This window comes from Schistocerca nitens, chromosome 1, assembly GCF_023898315.1.
Source record: "Schistocerca nitens isolate TAMUIC-IGC-003100 chromosome 1, iqSchNite1.1, whole genome shotgun sequence".
Classification (NCBI taxonomy): Eukaryota; Metazoa; Arthropoda; class Insecta; order Orthoptera; family Acrididae; genus Schistocerca; species Schistocerca nitens.
In genome coordinates this window covers 230310632-230328335 of record NC_064614.1, presented here as the reverse complement: position 1 = coordinate 230328335, position 17704 = coordinate 230310632, and the positions used below count along the sequence as shown (strand labels likewise).

The 17704-nt window shown below is 43.2% G+C and overlaps 1 pseudogene; it reads left to right on the top strand.

Moving 5' to 3' along the window:
• The first annotated feature begins 305 nt into the window (after positions 1 to 305).
• On the top strand, positions 306 to 423 carry LOC126204407 (5S ribosomal RNA; annotated as a pseudogene).
• The last annotated feature ends 17281 nt before the right edge of the window (positions 424 to 17704 follow it).

The following is a 17704-nucleotide window of genomic DNA, read 5'->3' as shown; positions in this document are numbered from 1 at the left end:
CCTTTTTGCCTGCTTCATTTACTGCATTTTTATATTTTCTCCTTCATAATACAAAGAGGGACATTTTCGTGTTAGGTAATACGATCACATTCATTTTGCAACGACCGTATTCTCTCTGCTAACCACTTTCCACCGATGTCCAATCACTGCAACTTAATCTAAAAGGATGTAAGGGGGAGGTTATACATTTTGGCAATTCCAGGAAGTTTTCTCCACAATTTCTGAAATGTTTTCAGAGTATTATGGTCGCAAATTGCATACAGTATTTTCTATATTAGAATTTATACACCTATAGGCGCTACAGGGCCAATGGCCTTGCCGCAGTGGTAACACCGGTTCCCGTCAGATCACCGACGTTAAGCGCTGTCGGGCTGGGCTAGCATTCGGATGGGCGATCATCGGGTCTGCCGAGCGCTGTTGGCAAGCGGGGTGCACTCAGCCCATGTGAGGCAAACTGAGGAGCCACTTGATTGAGAAGTAGCGGCTCCGGTCTCGGCAACTGACATACGGCCGGGAGATCGGTGTGCTGACCACATGCCCCTCCATATCCGCATCCTGTGTCGCCTGTGATCTGAGGATGCCACGGCGGCCGGTCGGTGCCCTTGGCCCTCCATGGCCTGTTCGGGAGGCTACGTAAATACTCTGCAATTCGCAACTAAGTGCCTGGCAGATGGTTCATCGAACCACCTTGAAGCTATTTCTCTACCTGGCATTCTCAAACAGCACGCGGGGAAAGCGACACTTCAGCCTTTCCGTGCGAGCTCTGATTTCTCTTATTTTATTATGATGATCATTTCTCCCTACGTAGGTGGGCGCCAACAAAACATTTTCGCATCAGGGGAGAAAGTTGGCCACAGCAATTTCCTGATAAGATCCCGACGCAACGAAAAACGCCTTTATTTTGATAACTGCCACCCTAATTCACGTACAATATCTGTGACACTCTCGCCCCTATTTCGCGATAGTAATAAACGAGCTGCTTCTCTCTGAAAGTTTTCGATGTACTCCGTCAATCTTATCTCATGCGGATCTCACAACACAAATGCTTCACAAGGGAACGGAGAAGCGTAATGTAGGCAGTTTTTTTAGTAGGCCTGTTGCATTTTCTAAGCGTCATGCTAATAAATCACAATCTTTGGTTCGCTTTCCTCACAGCATTATCTATGTGATCCTTTCAATGTAGATCATTCGTAAGTGTAATTCCTAAGTATTTAAAAACGGATCACAGCCTTTAGATTTGCATGATTTCTCGTGTAACAGAAATTTAGCGGATTCCTTTTAGTACCCATGTGTATTACTTCACACTTTTCATAATTAAGAGTAAACTGCCACTCCTCGCACCATACAGATATCTTGTCTAAATTGCTTTTGATCAGGGCAGTAAATCACAGCCCCTTCTGCAAAAACATGAGAGGGCTTGCCTCCTAAATCATTTACATACTCATCGAGGACTGCCGCCTTACCGCAACGAGAACTATGTTAGTTCATTGCTATGTATACTCTAATAGTCGTGATATCCGGGCTCTCAAGATCTCATTGTCGATCCCACACGAGCCTCTCGTGGATTCCACCTACCTGGGGTGTTGTGGACCACCCTAAATCGCATATGCACCAAGCACGGAAAATGCCAGGACTTGAAGCACGAATAATGAATTGGTGAAAGTGCCAAGTGTGACTGCGGACACTAGTGACAAACAATACGGCACATACGGCACATAGGTATGCTGGAACTCTGTCCAGCAAACGTGAGTTCTCTGTGGATGCAATCTCCTGGATTGAAACTTTAGATATCCACCTATAACCATCTGTTTGCAATAGTTAAAGAACTTTCCTATATATTACAATTTTAAATATTTAATAACTCTTCTGTTTATAAAATTACATATTTTAAACTTAGAATTCCAACTCTGTTTATAAAATTATATATATATATATATATATATATATATATGTATTAATTTATGCATAATTCATTCAAGCGTTGTTCAAATTTATTCTGTTCACATGGATGATACTGTCTTATCGACTTAATCTAAGACATTCCAAATTAGGACTGAATGTAATTTATTTGATCTGTACTTTATGTACACTGGATTACCATCGACACCATTGCTGTTCAGTCTAAGTAATGTGTCCTTGATGCCATACGAAGTAAGTCAATAAAAACCGTGGCTAGGCTGTAACCCAGAGAGCTATGCTGGAGGCAGCGCAGAAACCCGGCAGGGCCACCCTAGCCACACTTACCTTTTACGCAGGAGCCAGACAAAGAGCAATCCACAACGCAGGGGCCTCTTAGGCGTATGGGAGCCGACCGTCCTGGACGAGAAGGACACCCTACAAAACCTGGAGAGATGGATCCATAGCAGTAATGAAGGCAACCGTCTAAGGGGAGAGAATCTCTGAAGAATGACACGCGTGCTGCGACACCTAAAGGTTGCAGCCTCACCATCTATAAACCCTGGCTATAGGTTGATACCTTGTAACGGGAGAACTATAACATTACTTACAAAAATCAAGTATAAAAATGGATTGATCTTCTGACGACGACCAAACCAAAAGGTTAAGAATAAACGGAGTGGGAAAATGTTGAAACTAGCCACATGGAATGTTAGAGGAACAAGCACCAAAGAGGAAAACTTAAAAGAGAACTAAACGTTGATGTAGCTTTAATATCAAAAACAAAGAAGAAACTTCAAGGCTCTAAAGAAATTAATGGTTATACTATGATAAACAGTGAACAAGTAGAACTGAATTAGCAAGAGCTGGAGTTGCAGTTATGATCAAAAGTACCCACAGAAAGTGGTTGAAATTATGTGCGTTCATAAATGAAAGATTGATACATTCAAGGTTAAAGACGTTTGGGAAGCTGCCGTATATGCGCCAGTGGAGGGAAAGAGAGAAGAAACGCATGAAGTCTACGAATGCATGCAGGCGATGATTATTGGAATACCTAAAACAGAATGTTTAATAATTGCTAGAGATTTCAATACGGCGGTTATAGATAAATCTATCATTGAAGGAATACTGGGCCACATGAAGAACATAGAGCATCTAAAAAATATAATGGAGACCAGTTGAGATGTTTTTGCCTTCAACCACTTAAGTATGTCAAATAGATTCTTCCCCATAAAGATATTCATTAATTTACATTTAGAGCTAGAGGTATTAGACCTGTAGTAGAAAATTTTACTGTGCATAAGGAGGCCATACCATTAATAGAAGGTACCATTGTCTACAGAGGATATGATGTTAGGACAGGCCAATTTTCAGTAATATCAACTAAAGATCCCACTGTATTGCAATAAAAGCACGATCAAAAAACAAACACCGAGAAGAAGTCTATACAATACATTTGCTAAAAGATCCAAGCATTATAAGGTTATAAGGTTACATAGGAAACGTTTAGATGAAGTACAAAAACATGTGCAAGAAAAACAGAACTGGTTGGAGATACAGGTCAGTATAGTGTATCTGCCTCAAGTTAAGTCTAGTGATGAGGGTGGTCACTCGTTTGGCTTGGTGGCCCTCTAAGATGTAATTAATTGATAATAATGTTGTGACATGAATATTCTACAGATGCAACGCCTTACTGAGTTACTCTAGAGATATATGTGATATCTTTTCTGCATAAATTTTTTGGGGACCGTATGATCCGCTGTGGATATTTTGGGCTCCTTGACCATCTTTAATAAAGGCTGGGTCCCAGGTTCGACGTTTTGGCTGAAATGCTGGTTCTGTGCTCTCATATCCTCTTCCAGTTCTCTGGTAGCATTGTGGTAGCAGGTGGGAGATAGGTGGAACATTTCTGTAGCAGCTGTGGCTAACAATTTTGGAGTGATGTTGTGGCTAATGCTGGGTTCGCCGAGTAGTCTGTTTGATCAAGGCATGTGTACTGAACTGGATGATGCAGTCAGTGGAAGGCCAACTACTTTACTAACTGGGGAGTGAGAAGAGGCACGTTGTTGTGGGACTACATTACACCACTGGCTGTCCTCTCTCTCTCTCTCTCTCTCGCTCGCTCTCTCTCTATTTCTCTCTCTCTCTCTCTCTCTCTCTCTCTCTCCCTGTCCCTCTCTATCCCTCTCTGTCACTGCACAGTGTGCCAATGATAGCACGTTGCCGTGAGCTACGTCAGTTGCAGAGACTTTTGATAAGGTTTCATGTGGAAGTGACGGTTATGGCTAGCTGGAATGGCAGCTGCTTCAAGAAGACATAGCACCTAGCACAGATCTACATGAACTTTCTTCTGAAATGAACGGCTCTGTGAAATCCAAATCTTGCTATGGACCATTTAAGACGGTTTCCCTTCTACTGCAGTGACGAACAGGAATGTGTTGAATCAGTCTTTGGATGGTACTGTTTCGCAGATATTTTGGTTTGGTCACAACGTTGAGTTTCTTAGCTGTGGTTCCGACCTGCATTTCTTAGTGGTGGGGCGAAGTTCTTACAGTGCCACTTTGTACTGTTGCCAGATTTATTCATGATGGCGGCAGTAGACGTAACAGCATCACACTGATGAAGTGACATGATGACATCACTGGATGACGTCATGACTTTTGCCCATTTCAAATCCCACATCCCTTCCATCTGTCCTCCCCACATACATTCACCCCTCCCAAACTCACCTGGAAAAATGGCGGGAAAAATTGCTCAGTCTGTGTTTAGCTTCTCGTGTGGAAGGACACATGGTGATTTTTTTCTTCATTTTTGGTTATCATGCTGGAAACTGGCAGGAAGAGCTCAGTGCCTCTCTGCTATGGTCGCAGGTTCGAATCCTGCCTCGGGCATGGATGTGTGTGATGTCCTTAGGTTAGTTAGGTTTAAGAAGTTGTAAGTTCTAGGGGACTGATGACCTCAGATGTAAAATCCCATAGTGCTCAGAGCCATTTGAACCATTTGAACCGCTACATTCTTAGTCTTCCGCTCTGATTGTTCCCTCTTATACATATTGTATATTAGCGTCTCTTCCCATAGCTTATCCCTATTTTTCTCAGAATTTCGATTGTCTTCCATCACTTTTCGAACATCTTCCACCATTCAGCACTGTCGAACGCTTTTTCCAGGTCGACAAAGCCTATGAAAGTGTCTTGATTTTTATTAACTGCAACGTCTGAATTGCCTCTATGGTGCCTCTGCATTTCCTAAAGCCAAACTGATCGTCCCCTAACACAGATCCAATTTTTTTTTATACTTAACAATATTATTCTTGTCAGTAACGTGGTTGCATGAGCAGTTAAGGTGATTGTACGGTAATTCTCACACTTATTATTATTATCCAAAGTAAATGTCTACCGTGATTTCTCGTGCTGTTGTCACACTTACGGGGTGGTGAAAGCTTCGGAACTGTGTGGATGATGATTATCCGAAAGTCACGTGGTATATTGCCAGATTCATTCATTCTGCACACCAGCGTGAATGATCGTTTTGTTGCCACTAGTACAAACGATTCTAGAAATTGTGGTGGAATGTTATCTACCCTTTTGCCTTTTTTAATCTTTAGTCTTCCAAAGCTCTCTTAAATTCTGATTGTAATACATACTGCATCCCCTGTCTGTTCTGTACCGTCTCCTGTTTCATAACATCAGACAAATCTTCCCCCTCATAGAGGCCTTCAATGTACTCTTTCCAAATATCTGGTATTGACCAGTGGAATTTCCATTGAACTCTTAATGTTACAACCGTTACTTTTCATTTCACCAAATGTTGTTTTGACTTTTCTATGTGCGGAGTCAGTCCGTCCGAGAATCATTTCTTTTTCGATTTCTTCACATTTCTTATCAGCCTTTTCGCCGTATCTTCCCTGCACTTCCTATTTATTTCATTCCTGAGTCCCCCCTATTTCTGTATTCCTGAATTTTCATGAACATTTTCGTGCTACCTTCTTTCGTTGATCATCTGAAGTATTTCTTCTGTTAGCAATGGTATCTTCGCAGTTACCATCTTTGTACCTATGTTCTTCTTTCTAACTGCTGTGACTGCCCATTTTATAGCTGTCAATTCCTCTTCCACCGAACTGCCTACTGATCTGTTCCTCATCCCAATGTCTATACCCTAAGAGAACTTCTAGGGAACCTCTTCAGTCCTTAGTACTTTCGTATCCCACTTCATTGCCCATTGACTCTTCCCGACTAGTCTCTTAACCTCAGCCTATTTTTCGTCACTACAAAATTACCATCTGAGTCTATATCTGCTCCTGGGTACGCCTTACAACCCAGTATCTGATTTCGGAATCTGTACCAGACCATGATGTAATACAACAGAAATCTTCTAGTATCTTCCGGTCTTACCAATTATACCTCCTCGTCTTATGATTCTTGAACATGGACGTGAACGCCGGATCGAAACGCGCAGAGCGCCACGGACCCAGGCTGTTGGGAGTAGTACAGGGTGATTCAAAAAGAATACCACAACTTTAGGAATTTAAAACTATGCAACGACAAAAGGCAGAGCTAAGCACTATCTGTCGGCGAATTAAGGGAGCTATAAAGTTTCATTTAGTTGTACATTTGTTCGCTTGAGGCGCTGTTGACTAGGCGTCAGCGTCAGTTGATGCTAAGATGGCGACCGCTCAACAGAAAGCTTTTTGTGTTATTGAGTACGGCAGAAGTGAATCGACGACAGTTGTTCAGCGTGCATTTCGAACGAAGTATGGTGTTAAACCTCCTGATAGGTGGTGTATTAAACGTTGGTATAAACAGTTTACAGAGAATGGGTGTTTGTGCAAAGGGAAAAGTTCTGGACGGCCGAGAACGAGTGATGAAAATGTAGCACGCATCCAGCAAGCATTTGTTCGCAGCCCAGGAAAATCGACTCGCAGAGCTAGCAGAGATCTGCAAAGTCCACAATCATCTGTATGGAGAGTCCTACGAAAAAGGTTAGTTATGAAACCTGAACGTCAACTACCCGAGGCGATGGATCGGCCGCCAGGCAGCCCGTGACAGAGCACTTCATCACTGGCCTCCAAGAAGCCCTGATCTTACCCCCTGCGATTTTTTCTTATGGGGGTATGTTAAGGATATGGTGTTTCGGCCACCTCTCCCAGCCACCATTGATGATTTGAAACGAGAAATAACAGCAGCTATCCAAACTGTTACGCCTGATATGCTACAGAGAGTGTGGAACGAGTTGGACTATCGGGTTGATATTGCTCGTGTGTCTGGAGGAGGCCATATTGAACATCTCTGAACTTGTTTTTGAGTGAAAAAAACCTTTTTAAATACTCTTTGTAATGATGTGCAACAGAAGGTTATATTATGTTTCTTTCATTAAACACACATTTTTAAAGTTGTGGTATTCTTTTTGAATCACCCTGTATTATGCTATGACATTCTCGTGCGCAGTATAAGACCTGTCATACCAATCGAACACACCGCGTCAGTCGCTGACCACCTGGATCCCTTCGTGCATGATGTCTTCCGTGACGTCGATGCCATCTTTCAGCAGCACTACTGTCCATGTCTGGAAGCCAGAGTTGTGCATCAGTGGTTCGAGGAGCTTAATAATGAAATCACGTTAATTTCTTGGGCACCAAATTCGGCCGCTGTGAATAAAATGAATCCCATCTGGGTCGAAATGGAGCGCCATCACCGTGTACACAAATCAGCGGTCAGATATTTACAGGAATTGTATGACTTGTGCGTAGACACCTGACGCTACGTAGCTCCAGAAATCTACCAACGAACTGTAGAATCGATGATACGCAGAATCGGTGATACATTGCGCTACAAAGATAGCCCAACAAGCTACTGAGCAGATGGTCATAACGTTTTGGCCCACAGAGTAGCCCGATCAGTCTCTGGTCATCCTTGTTAGCGAATCTGTGACATGGGTATTGTCCTTTCGTTCCTCTGCTTCGAAGTCAAATCGCAAGCGCGATATAATAACTTTCCTGTAATAAGCAACTGCTTACTTTGCGTCCCGCTACGGGACGTGGGTGCCGTAATTCGCACCGTATTTTAGGCAGCCTGGATTAGCTTGCTCTCAGTCGTTCACCATCCACAACTGGAAGATGGCCATCCAACAGTAAGTGCTGGCAGTTATTTCGGACCCGGAGGCTTGAAGCAACTGCCGGAATTGAATATCGTCTTCAGTGAGAGTGTGAAATACGTCAGTGGATTTGATGGAAGACGACCTAGGATTGCGTGTGGTTTTTGGTCTCTACAGAATTCACTGGCGAGGTAGAATAGCTGAGCCTTATGAACGTGTCTGGTAAGCACCTTAACGTGTAGAGCGTATGACTTGCTATTAGTAGCTATCCGCTGCATCGTAGGAAACTTTAAACTGTCGTTTTTAGACTTGAATTAACCCCGGTGTTATTTAAATAGACTTCAACATCTACTGCCAAGTTATTTCGAGTCACCGTTATTTGTGTCTGTTGGCTTTGAGCACTGTTGACAGTTTATGAGGGTTATATGAGTTGCTTCTTTTGTGTAATCAGCATAAATACAAGTTCGGTTTTCCTGTCTTAACTGAATTCATGTGGGCGTTCTCACTCAAAAAAAAAAAAAAAAAAAAAAAAAAACGTTCAAATGGCTCTGAGCACTATGGGACTTAACTTCTGACGTCATTAGTCCCCTAGAACTTAGAACTACTTAAACCTAACTAACCTAAGGACATCACACACATCCATGCCCGAGGCAGGATTCGAACCTGCGACCGTAGCGGTCGCGCGGTTCCAGACTGTAGCGCCTAGAACCGCTCGGCCACTCCGGCCGGCTGTTCTCACTCAGATTTTATTTATACACTCTTTTATGGAGTTAGCATCAGTAGCGTCAATTTAAAAAGAAGCTACGTACACTGCTAAACGTTTCTGTCTGTTTCGAGACTGGTTTGTAATTTGTCAATATTACTTGCGCTACCTTTTGTACTCAGGGTCACTTTTACTATCTATTATAATCAGGTGGTCGTTCTTCTTTAAATTTTCTTTATACCTCTTTTGTCGTTACCCATTTGTTCCACAGGTTTTTTATAGTTGCTAACTACAAGTTTTGATCTGATAACTAGATTTTTATTCATTTGGGTTTATTATTGCGGAACAGTTGTTAATTGAAACGTTTTTCTCTCTATTTTAGTTTACACTGCGCTCTATTTAACCCATGTTGAAACGGAGCCACCAGAGTGAGATGAAACCCAATGCTTTCTTTAATTATATTGTTCATTCTGTTGCATTCAGTTGAGTTTGTCAGATTTTAACGTAACTTTGCCACTGTGAAATACCTCCCTTCTAGTGAACAAATGCTCGTAGATCTTAAGATACCCATTTTTTGAGCCCATGTTTACATATTTTATTGGTCAATAGTAGCTATTATGAAATGCGAACAGGTTGCAGTAGAAGAGGTCCACTGCTAAGGTATCAAAACGATTTTCCCTTATAACTTTCGAATCTGTAGTATCTGAACCGGGGTCCTATACGTCAAATTAATGCGTTTTCCTTTCTCCATCATCCTCAAAGTTTGTAGCGTCATCATGGAATCACCCTATTTGTGAAACTGTTCAAAATGGTTCAAATGGCTCTGAGCACTACGGGACTTAACATCTGAGGTCATCAGTCCCCTAGACTTAGAACTACTTAAACCTAACTAACCTAAGGACATCACACACATCCATGCCCGAGGCAGGATTCGAACCTGCGACCGTAGCAGCAGCTCGGTTCCGGACTGAAACGCCTAGAACCGCTCGGCCACAGCGGCCGGCTTGTGAAACTGTCTACATCAAATATATTTCAAATACAAAATACATGGCTTGTGAAAATAGGCAAAGCTCAAAACTCCTCAACCCAGCAGCTTTGATGCAAACAATTAAAATGCCCTTTATCAATATCTGAGAGTTGCAAGACATGACTCTATATTGTAGACGGGGTATTTTTTCCATAACGTATGATGTTGAACTCCGAGACCCGGTAAGATGCAATGTTGAATGAAACCCGCTACCAGTCGCAATTGTGACTAGTAGCGGATTTCACTCAACATTACCCGATATTATAGAGATCCATACCATACATTAATTTTAGATTTTTTTTAGGTCTTATAAGATACAGAGACTGAGCCGTCGCGGCTGGCGCTAGGGTGTTCGACTGGCATCGCTGATATCGATATTCGGCTGTCCTGCTGTCTTTGACTGCTCCCCTGGCGGTTTTCCGGGTGAACGTGTGAGGAGTGAGTCTCTGGTCGGCATTCAACGAGCCAACTTGCGTTGAAAACAAGCCCGAGTCCCGAACCGTGGTGCATGGGCCTCGCCGTGCTCGCCGCCCTTGTCTTTTGGCGCGCGCCGGATGTACGGTGCCGATCATTGGGCGCCTTGACGTGAAAAACTGTGTAGGTTCGTCGTCTCACGCTGAACAGATTCCCAGCTCGTAATTTGCAAGCTCCAAGTTACGTATGACTTTTATTCTGTGTTTAACTAAGAAGATTGCAGAAACGTATTGTGGCAGGAGTAGCTACCGGAGATGATTCTGAACTTGGTTCCACAGTGGCTATTTTAAGGAGGCTGATGTTCCTCATTTCGTTTTTGATCATCCGTGGAGTGTTTTAATTGGTTTTCATGCAAAGTTTGACTTGTTTTAGGACATATTGTCCGCTCTGGAACTGGCGGCTGTTGTGTACGTGCCGGGCAGCCGTAGAGTTAATGATTTAATCATTTGTCACGTCAACATTTGGTATATTTATCTATTGTTGAAAGTGCCTTAAGGCAACTGGAAGTGATCTCTAAGTTCCCTGTTAATTTGCTGGGAGACGGGTAATGTTAGAGTATTGCTCCTTAAGAATTTGGGGGCGTGCTTATTATATATACCAACGTAGCTGTGATTTGACCTTGTTTTCATCGCAATCTATTTGTGCTGCAGGCCATTTGTTAAGACTGCTCGTTCCCTGGCGTCGGCGCTGTTATGGATTCTTGTCAGCACCGCTCATTGTGGGGCCGGTCGGATTATATACAAACATATACCGCCTGCTATGTGACCCTGTGGCGTCGGAGATCATCGCCATCGCTTTTTTGTGTGCCATCGTGTTAGTGCCTTAGTGTTTCACTGTCCGTGCGCCATCGTTCACATGTGTCATTTCTGTCGTCTATGTTTCTGTACGAGTGCTGAACGTTTTTTAATTCACTACGTCTGTGAACAGCTCGATGTCCTTTACTTTGTGTGTCTACTGTTTGTTATCCACCGTTTTGTTTTGTTTTTCTGTGTATTCACATGTACTAATTGTTATATCTGTGGCCGAAGAGCGGCGTAGTTTTGCCGCTGCCGTCCTACCTGTATAAGGTGTCAAAATGACAATAAAGAAAAAAAAAAAGGCCCTCTGCACAAGCCGTGTCAAGTGAACGCTCGTATTGCCTGCCGGCCGTAGCGTTATTGCTTCCAAGCACTTCTATGGGCCTTTCCGCTGTTCTCTAAAGTTAAGTGCAATTTGGGAATCATTCTGAGTCATTATGTCCGTTAATTAAGTGAGGCCACCTTGTTAATAATGACGTTTCTGTAAGTCAATTTATTGGTTGCGTTACTACTAGCCCTTCTTATTTAATACTCATGTTAATCATTTGTGTATCTTTAATGAACGCCGGCTGGAGTGGCCGAGCGGATCTAGGCGCTACAGTCTGGAACCGCACGACCGCTACGGTCGCAGGTTCGAATCCTGCCTCGGGTATGGATGTGTGTGATGTCCTTAGGTTAGTTACGTTTAAGTCGTGCTAAGTTCTAGGGGACTGATGACCTCAGAAGTTAAGTCCCCTAGTGCTCAGAGCCATTTGAACTATCTGAACTTTAATTTTTTTTGTTTTTTTTTTGTTTTGTTTTTAGCAACATCTTATGGGACTTAACTGCTAAGGACATCAGTCCCTAAGAATACACACTACTTATCCTAAATTATCCTAAGGACAAACACACACACCCATGCCCAAGGGAGGACTCGAACCTCCGCCGGGAGTAGCCGCACAGCCCATGACTGCAGCGCCTGAGGCCGCTCGGCTAATCCCGCGCGGAGAACTTAAATGAACGTGCAACTTCTTATTATTACTGTGTGCATGTTTTGCGGCCTTGGTTGGCCCACTTTGTATTTTTAGTATAAGCATGTTTCACTGGGGATCTTTATGTGGGCAGTTCAGTTTTATTAAGATTTAAGATCTCTCTGTTCTTTATTAAGTTGTGGTATTATGTGGCTGTGTAACTTTGGTTGGAATGTGTAGTGTTACTGGTCTCTTGAGACATGGTTAAACAAGAACAAATGTTTGTGATTGATTAATCACCGTACCTACTATCAATGATTTTGGTTGCGGACGCTAAATAGTATGATTCATATTCGTGTTTATGTAATTCAGTCAAAGTGAAGATTTGTATATTGCATCAGTAAGAGGGCAAATGTCCCAACTGAAGTTTATAATAAAGTCTGTTTTGAGTCAAATTCAAATTGTAAAACAATCACAAGCTTGTCCATCACCAGTGATCTCGGGCTTCCCATTTACTTTAAATAACTGTGGAGAGATTGTAATTTTGATTTTGTAAAGAATTGGGTGATACCTCGGTTCAGAGACCTTAAAGCCATTTTATATCGCCGAGGAGAGCGGAGCACTGCCTGCAGTCAGTAATCGTTGTCACAACGTCGCAAATTATGACCGTAAGTATCAAATGTCAAATTTAATCAGTTCATATTGAACACGGATAGTTGCATAGCCATAGCAACTTACAGTGGCAGAGTTTTTCCTCATAAATTTGAAACAACTTTTCTGATGAAAAGATGGCAATTGTAGGTCAACTCACATAGACAGACAGACAGACAAGATGTATGAGTGAATGAATCAGTAAATGAATGCAAAATAGATATTCCGGTAAACTGCAATTAAAGTTGACACTGACTATGATACAGAAATCGAAGACAATAAAGGCAACAAAGACTGAGCGTGCACTGGAAAGAACAAATGACGCCGTAAATTCATTTGCTGTCGGTACTTGTGGGCAATGAATGCAGATTCACCTGTTGCTGTGTGGAAAAACTGCCTGGCTGGTAGCTCCCCCGTCGTTTGCTGTGAACGATACTGCCCGATCGGTGCGTATGACCCCAGAGCGCGAGCTGTGTCCATCTGCATGCGTGACGCACGGAGCGCCGTCCCGGATAGATAGATAGATAGGGAGGCTACAGGTAGCCCGTCGCGGTGCGCGGCGATTCGCTGAAAGCGAAAGCAAGGAAACAGCCGGCGCGGTGCTGACAATGGCGCCGGATTCTGTATGCTAATACCCGCGTTTCCAATCGAACGCCGCTGCATGGCGCGACCACTTGCTAATTTTCATTTCATTCTTCCCGCGAGAAAGGAGGCGACGGACCGTGCGCGGCCTACGTGATGGCGCGCCGCTAAAAGCTTCTCAAATTAGGCGCGATTCAGAATGGAATTCCGCTCTCATTGTGCGGACGTGTGCCCGATAATTGTATTTTCGATACACGGCCACCTGCCGCCGCCGCGCCCGTTGACTATCTTGCTCGCGCGCCAGCGTGTCAACGGGCGCACGTGAAGGCCAATCCCCCTCCCGTATCCCACCACTTCACCGGCGCCGTTCACAGGTCTTCAGCGATTTCTATACGCTGCCGAGTGAGAGTTGATTGCAGAAAATGTTCATTAGCAAATGCGTGCTACAAATCCAACAAGATATCGACGATCTAAAGAGGTAACAAGCACTCGCAACAAACTCCATTAGGCAAACTGATACCATTTAATCCGATAATTAAGTAAGGATTTTTCTACTGTATTGTGTGGAAAGTGGCGTCTGACATTTAAAGTCTGAAGCTGAAACGTTGACGCGTAAAGTATTACCCGTGCGTAGCCGAACAGCTCCGTTCCCAGCGCAGATAGAATACTTCCGACAAAAATCACACGAAATACCGAAAAATCATCTAAGGCTAAATCTCTGACGTACTTAAAGGCATTTAAAAAGACCATAATTTCAATTTGGGCCAGAATTCTCCTCAAACGCATGAAATTTTCCTATTCAGAAAATAATTTCAAATTTATTACGTCATATCTCTAACACTAATGAACTTGCTGTAATGCTTTTTTTTAAGGGTTCCGTACCTTAGTCGGTAAAAACCTAAGCGTTATCAGTCCGTCATAGCCCACCGTAAAAATATGTTCCAAAAAGCCGCGCCCGAAAATGCAGGTTCTTAGAGGGTCATATCTTGAGTTCTATTGATTACGGAGGAGAGGAGTAACGGGCTAGCCGGCCGGAGTGGCCGTGCGGTTCTAGGCGCTACAGTCTGGAACAGAGCGACCGCTACGGTCGCAGGATCGAATCCTGCCTCGGGCATGGATTTGTGTGATGTCCTTGGGTTAGTTAGGTTTAATAGGCGACTGATGACCTCAGAAGTTAAATCCCAAAGTGCTCAGAGCCATTTGAACCATTTTAGCCAGTAACGGGCTACCAGCCATTTCCATTGCTATCGAAAGAACGGGTATACTGTAACTATCTCACAGTACACGTCGAATTCCCCAACCCTCGCAAATTCAGCAAATCGGTTGGTTCTTTTGCATTGGGTGGGCCGTTCTTGAGAAAACCCTGAAAATCCATAATTTTTGGGTAGGAAAAGTACCAGTTGTGAGGCTGGCCGCTTGTATGATTTCTATTCATGGCAAATTGTCGAAATTTTTAGCATACACTCTTAACATGATTTCCTCTGGGAACTTTGAAATTTTTTTCGGTATCATTATCCGTAACCGATATCCAGCGGTCAGAAGTTACCATACTTATGCACGTAATACCCTGTCAGAGGCGTAAATGTAATTTAAAGTGTCATAGTAATCACACAGAAAGGGTTCTGATGTCACCAAACTACGTTTTAGTCAGAATTTATTTCTACCAACAAAATATTATGAGCACTAACGCCCATGAAGGAAGCATGGTAATACAGTGTCCAAAAAGGGCTAAAAGGGGTCTCAACATGCCTGAGAATATCTTAAAATGATTGCCAAAAATTATATAAAATTGTAAAAACTGCAGATTCATTAAAACGTTTCTAATAACATTTATACTCTTTTAAGATGCAAATCATAAGCCAGTCGTTTCGATAAAAATAAAAATGTCGCGTTGTAGCATGAACTGGCGCAAGTCTTTCAATTGGTGATATGCATGCCTTTAAAACCCCGTTTTTCCAAATTGTCACCCATCCAGATACCAGCCGGGCCGAACGTTGCTGAACTAGGAGTGGAAACCAGTGTAACCCACGTGGCTAAGTCGTTGGTTGGCGTTTGTGATGAACTGCGGTTATGAGCATAGTACACATAAAAAATATAAATCAAACGTCTTTGTGTTAACTTTTATTATGTGTACTTACTTGATCTGAAATTGTGTCAAAGTACATAAATGTGTCGAAGTATATAAATACACTGCCAAAAACCTTATTCACCAACAGAATTCGTTTTATATAAGCCACACACCATGCTGTGACAGGAAAAAGAAGGAAACCAGTGAAAGAATGTTCCTGTTTGAGCACAAGAAGGGCGAATATGCTCTTCGCTAAAAGACTGACACAAAAGTGGGGAACCAGATGCCTCAATCCTTATTTCACGTTCCGCACCAAAAATTGTGGCATGCGATCATATTTGTGCTCTTAACACGGAACATATTCGAGTGCTTTGTGCTCTGACAGGACCACTTTGTTGTCCATCTGTCTATCTATCTGTCCAACTGTTCAGACCCCATTTTCTCAGGAACGGTTAGAAGCATAAAGTTGAAATGTAAGTCAAGTACTAATATTTGTGTGTCACTTGGCGGTGTAAATAATTTGCTTAATTGTACTTTTAAGGGTTTCTCCACTCTTCAACAGTTGTTCTGCATTACCCTTCGCCGACATTCACGATCATGGCAGACTTATTTTTTAGATCTCTCTTCCTCTACGTGTCAATCTCTGGCGTCTACGCTTGATCCTTTCTGGCGGCGACCATTCCGGTATTACTTTAGGCTATCAACCTTGCTCCATTCGCCATTCATGGCCATACCATTTAAAAGTTCTGTTCTCAATTTTTCGCACATCTGATTTTTATATATTATTGGTGCCTAATTTCCTCATATCTTCTCTACTCTGTTCTGGATGTCCTGGCTGCCATCCTTATTCCATCTATTTCTGCTGCCTGTACTCTGCTTCTCTGCCGTTCCCTCCCCCACCCCCCCCCTCCTGGCCTATCCTTCTGCACCGTATACTTTTCGCTCCTGTTTGCAGAATTCTCGTCTTCTTTTCATACAATGTTGGTGTCTCCACAGAAGTCAATTTAGCATTTTAATTGCTCCTCTTGCCTGCTGGATCCTGCGTTCCGCATCTGCTTTACAGCTTCCCGAGGAATGACGATGATGATGACGTTTTGTTTGTGGTGCGCTCAACTGCGCGGTCATCAGCGCCCATACAAACTCCCAGTATTTCACAGTCCAATCTGTCACGAATGATAGTGAAGGTGATGAGGACAACACTAACACCCAGTCCCAGGGCAGAGAAAACCCCCAACCCGGCCAGGAATCGAACCCAGGTTCCCATGATCCAGAGGTAGCAACGCTAGCTACTAGACCACGAGCTGCGGCCTTCCAGAGGAATAGATAATCAATCCTAAATATGTCAGTTGCTTTATAGTCTTAATAGTTCCTTGCAGCAACAGTATATCCCTTCCATCTCCTCTCTCTACTACATACCCTGTTTTTCTCATATTTATTGTAGGCCTACCTCGTTCAAATGCTTCCATTAACTTCTTAATCATAAATTTGACATCCTCTCTACTTTGTGTTGTCAATACCTGACCACCGGCAAATAATAATGGGGAGATAATATCATTCTGGAAAGGAATCCCCATTACTCCGCATGACAGATTTCAACGTTCCAACATACACTGTACACAACATACTTTAAACAATGTCGACGACATACTGTATCCCCAGCTAAGCCCTTTCAGTGTATCGAATGTTTCATTCAACTTTCTCCCTACTTTAAGTAATGGTATACTCTCCGAATTCAGGTTATTTCTTGTGTCTCCAAACTTCAAATAGTTTGTTGATGGATGCAGAATCATACAGTTTTTCTATATCCACAAATATTAGGTGTACTTCCTGGCCCTTATAATAGGCCTTCTCACTTACTTGTCAAAAGCTAAATACACAGAGGTGACAATACTTATGGGATATCTCCTAATATTGTGGTGTCACCGCCAGACACCACACTTGCTAGGTGGTAGCTTTAAATCGGCCGCGGTTCATTAGTACATGTCGGACCCGCGTGTCGCCACTGTCAGTGATCGCAGACCGAGCGCCACCACACGGCAGGTCTCGAGAGACGGACTAGCACTCGCCCCAGTTGTACGGACGACGTAGCTAGCGATGCACACTGACGAAGCCTCGCTCATTTGCAGAGCCGATAGAATAGCCTTCAGCTAAGTCAATGGCTACGACCTAGCAAGGCGCCATTAGCATTACATAGCTTGTATCTAAAGAGTCACTTGTATCGTCAAGAGCGATGTACCACAAGGATGGACTAAAGTTAAGTATTCCAGGAGCTACGTACTTTTCTTTATAGCATTCATTACGTATCCTGTTTCAGACCTATCTATTAGCCTGCGTGAGTTAACGCGTGCCTTTCGGCTACTTCCGAGTGGCGTGGCTGTCTTGTTACGCCACAACAAATATCGTACTGGAGCTCCTTTTGTCCGGCGTAGCGCAGCAGCTCGACGTGGTATGGACTCAACAAGTCTC